Raw genomic sequence first — 5,213 nt, forward strand, 5'->3', positions numbered from 1 at the left:
GAGAGAGAGAGAGAGAGAGAGAGAGAGAGGGAGAGAGTCCCCCGAGCAAGACATGAAATCCTACAGATAAGAGTTGACCTTTGAGCTGGCTTCTCTGCACTGAGGAAGAAGGGTTTCAGGGGTCCCCCTTCCCAGGCAGTGCTCCAAGGATGTGCCCTCCACACTCAGCCCATGCCTGTGCCTGTGCTTGTGTTGCGGGCTAAGAGGTGAGGGCCGCCAGAGGGTCAGGGCCAAAGCTGCTGAGCGCGAGTAGCTCTGCAGGGCAGACAAATTAAAGCCTGAAAATGCCAGGTCCTTCTGGGGTGAGAGACACAATAAAAGGACACAGTATAAAGTCCATCAAAAATAATTCATTGTACTCAAGTGGCTATGTGATAAGGCATTCAAAAGTCTTGGCTGAGAAGAAAAATGGAACTTATTTTCTTCCTAGTGTAAAATCCAGTGACTAATGTCCAGCTGGATATGTCTACATACATTTAAGGACATTAATAACCACAAATTACACCTGTTTTTATAGAAATTAAGTGACTGCCTTGAAGAAGAAGCAGTGGTGGCCAGAAGTTGGCCCTCATATTGTTTCAAGCCTTTGGTTCGAGTCGTGTGGTCCCTTGGTTAGTGTCTGCCAAGCCTCTACATATACCCTCTTGTGTGGCCATGTCATTCTCCCCTCGTAAAGACTGGAATTACACATGCACGAGGTGCTTCAACTGTCTTCTCCAGAGCCTCAGTAGCTCAAGCCCTAATTAGACACTGGTCTCTTCTGCCCCACATCGCTCACTCTGAGCCCCAGACTGTCCAGCCTCCTGTGCAAACCAGTTCCATCCCCATGACTTGCTGCTACTACTGCATCCAAGCAGAGTGAAGTCCTGGCCGAGGCAGCCCTCAGCCATGGGCCTCCTGCACTGCTGACTGGCTCCATCCATCCATTCCTCCATTCCTCCATTTCACACTTCAATGTGCACTGTCCCTGGACTGTGTGGCCTGCAGGCCATCCAGGAACTGATACCTGCTGATGGAGCTCATGCACCAAACTCTGGTACTCCTGTAACAGCCCTTCCCAGAGATAAGATTGAGTGTGCTGGCACCCAGGCCTGAGATAAAAAACAAACAAACAAACAAAACTGTCCTCCATTCTTCACTTAATAAATCTTGGAATCAAACCAACTGCCCCAAACACTTTGACTTTTCAGCCCATAGCCAACATTCAAAGTTTTCTTCAAAGTCTACTTACTATCAATGGAGTTTATATTTTCTGGGGAAAGAAATCTGTTTCTTCCACCCTTCTGTCACTTGATATGCTATACAGTAAGAGAACAGATTACATCTTTCCTTGATTGTATTTGAAAGGTATTTTAAAATAAATCCATCCTTTTAAAATATTTTATTTGGTCCTTATTTTATTGGGAATCAATGTAAAAGAATGTGTTTATTTGTTTTTCTAAAATATACTGTAAAGAGTTTTTATTTCAGAAGCCTCATCCACCCCTTTGAAGTATTTATATAGTTGAAACAAAGACACATGACCCACATTTCTGGCAGTGAGCCAGCTGCAGTAAGAGTTCAAAGGCTGTGAACCACATCAGAACTCCCCGAGTGAAACACCTGGATGGGGCGGACCTTGACAGGTGAGATTTGCGAAGCAGCAGCCAAAACTAAAAGAAGAAAAGGAGGAGGGTTGGTAATCCCCAGACCAAGGACCTCCCAGCCCACATCCGCAGGGCCCCTGCCCCATCTTGCATCTGCTGGAGAAGTAATAACATATTTCAAACCCCTGTTACCTTGGATATGGCTGATCTAAAATACTAACCATATAGAATATTAGGCAATATTCTGCTTCTGTGGACAAAAATGCAAGTGACAAAACAACAAGGAGGTAATCATCCAAATAAACTTTTAATATATCTGGGGTCAGCCCCTAAAATGAACAGTTTGCTAAATGTACCCACCAGCTTGCTATCACTCTACTGAGAACTGACTTGAAGAGAGAAAGAAATGCAGCCGTATTGCTCAGCTGAGAAATGGGCCAGAGCCCCTGCTTTGGGTCCAGCTGCACCCAGCAGCCTTTCCTGGACCAGGGATGGGCCAGGGTGAAATCCAGTCACAGCACTGCAAGTAGGAGAAACTCACAGAGAGGATCCCCAGTAGGCTCTTTTTTTTGAAGGTAACAAAAGTGGTTCTGAGGTTTTTGGGGGCGGTCTGTTAGTTTCATAGCTTAATGCTCTGGTCTAGATGCGGCTCTCGAGCTGTGGTTCCATACAACTTACTTTAGACCTCACTACTTCTTGGTGCTGGGTTTGGTTTACCTTTGCACTGCCTCACACCCTGCCTGTTTTTATTCAAACCATGAGTCCAGGTTAATGTGCAAAGCAAGCTGCATTTCTGCCTCATCCATCACTAACACCAGAGTCCATGGTGCACGCTGAAGAATAGATTCATTCACGGAGCACAGGTGACTGATAACATTATGAGAGCAAATACTTAATCATGCAAAATTTACATAATCATTCAGCTTATAGTGCAAAAATTAAAGTTACCTACATGTCACATCGTACCGATTTGGATTTTGGCTTTGTTGATTTATTCATTTAAACACTGTTTGTTTTTTTTTTTTTAACACGTGCACTGCACAGCATTGAGTGCTTGAGTAGAATACTAACTGTGATTTATTGGGTGCGGGCCACATGCCTTGTTATCTGTGTGCATCATCAGCCCCCTCACAGCAGCCACCTGAGTAGACATGATCAATCCCTTTCTAGAGAAAACGCAGGAGCCTTAATTTGGGGGCCACTTAGCCAAGGTCACCCCAGAGCCAGGCTTTAAACCACACCTGAACCCAAAATCCAAGGTCTGAGATACACCCTTCACTGACCACTGATGCAGGAGATAAACTATCTTAAATGAGCCAACTGGAAACAGAGTCCAATGAGTGCCTTAGGAGAAGCACAAATATCCTTCTAGGGAACTGAAAGGAAGAGAGATTACTCTTAGTGGAGACTGAACCATTTGAATTGAGTCTTGAGGTATGGAGTTCATATAATGAAGGCAAAGAGGATGGAGACGTGAAGCACTAAGCTGAACAGGCTCCACCTCCTAGGATCTTGGAAAGTAGCAGGAGGCAGCCAAAAGATGATCTAAAACACACAGATTTAAAAAATAGAGATAATAAAATATTAGGAACACCAATATTTATCCCAATGGACATATTCAATCCCATTTTGGAGGACAACTTCCCTACATGTAACTCAAACATCATAAATGAAAAAGACCTGTCAAATAAGGGAATAGAGGCTGTTAGATTGGGTTCCCTGGCTGCTCCCAAACCTGCCTCCTTGGGAGGTCAGATGGGGTCTGTCTGGTACAGCTGTGTGTTTGGCATCTCCAACAGAACAGACCCTGAACCCCTGGATGGGCCACTCTCATCTCTCTGTGATTCCAGTTCAGTCTATGTTACCAAAAATGTGTGGCTGCCTCCCAGCCACAATTGTTACCCACTAAAGACGTAAGTTCACTGACAGCACACTCCCCTGAGGAATTCCTTCTGTGAGTCACTTGTCCATCCATCCAACAGCAGTCACCAAGAGTCTATTGGCAGGTACTTGGCTGGGTGCTGAACACACAGTACTGTCCTCCTGAAAATTACCTTTTGGCCTAACTTTCCCAAGAAGGGTGGGACTGGGATAATTAAATGGATGCAGAAAACACAAGGATCTGTACTCATTTTGTGCCTCTACAGGGGCTCTGGGAAGCAAGTCCTTTATGGACATCCACAACTGATCTGGCTGGGGATGACAAGGGATTATGTTATTAAATGTGGAATCATCCTGACCTTTCACAGAGACAAACCTAGATTTCCGCTATGTCTACACGTGGAACGTGCTGGGTGGGGTGGAGGATCACTCTAGTTCACAGGCACCACTAAACCCAAGGAACAAAGATCTGGAGGTCATATTCAGGAACGGGGCCATGTCAGGCTCGATGCTGCTCCAGGTCCTTCTTGTGGACAGTATAGTCCCCACATCATGGTCCTGCTCCATGGCACCCTTGAGCCTTTTATTTGCCACAGACTCAGAGCTTGAGCTGGGAACCCTGCCCCCAGCCCCGTTCACACAGAGCTCTACCTGAGCAAATGATGGTGGCAGTCAGAGCCTGCCTTTGCTTAGCACCCCAGTTTTGGAAAGACAACACCCACACACAGTTTAAATGGACGTGATCTTTATGTTTCAGAATGACTCACCCACCTTTATACAGACCCCAGGCACCCCAGGTAAAGGGGCACCTGGGGCCAAAGGCAGAGGTGACAGGACAGAGACAGTAATTTCTAGAGCACAAGAGAATCCTTTGCTGATTTCCCTTCAACTCAGTCATACACTCACTGTACAACACAAGCTCAAGGCCATATTCTTTCCTTCAGTTTCCTGTATTGAAACTCTTGATAGAGTGGTCATAACTCAAGACAAATCAATAATGTAATTCTGCAGGTATCATTGTCTGACGTTTCTAGAAAGATTTACCACGTCTGGGAGGAATTTAAGTCAGGTCCTGCACCATCTCCATAGCCTTGTCTCTGCCTCAACACCCTATGGGTTGCCCAGCCTTGCCCAGATGGTCCCAGGGAGCAAAAGTACTGGCACCGCTGGCCCCTGGCTCCAGGAGCTCTGCTAGGTCAGGGTACCCACACTGCAAATCCTGGCAGTCTTCCCCCGGCACCTGCAAGGATCTCTTCAGGAGTTGTTGAGCTCCCTGTATGTACCTACTCTGTCTTCCCCTACTCTGTCTGGTGGAAGACACCAGCCCAGACCCCCAGGACAGCAGACCCGCAGCGCCCCCACAGCGACTGGAGTTGGCGTGACTACAGTCTCTTTCTGGATAGGATCCAGTATTACCCCTGTGTGCGCAGTCCCGCACACACCACGCCGGCTCGCACTTCTCGCTAGGACTGCTTTCACACACCTCGCCCTGTCACGGTTCGCCTGGCACTGTCGCCACCCGCAGACACACGCTCTGCTCTTTTCGCCGAAAGGAAGAGCAAGAGCTGCTTCTGTGATCACCAAGTTGGGCTGGGGACTCTGGGGGAGGGGATGCGCAGCGGGCTATTGACCCAGGGTCGCGATGTCCCCGCTGGCACCAGGTGCCCCGCGAAGGTGTCAGGCACCCCAGCGGGGCCCGTCCCTCAGGCGCAGTGATGTCCTCGGCCTGCTCCGGCCGCCTGGGGT

Source organism: Fukomys damarensis, unplaced genomic scaffold, assembly GCF_012274545.1.
Source record: "Fukomys damarensis isolate Sample0158 unplaced genomic scaffold, DMR_v1.0_HiC HiC_scaffold_8, whole genome shotgun sequence".
Taxonomy (NCBI): Eukaryota; Metazoa; Chordata; class Mammalia; order Rodentia; family Bathyergidae; genus Fukomys; species Fukomys damarensis.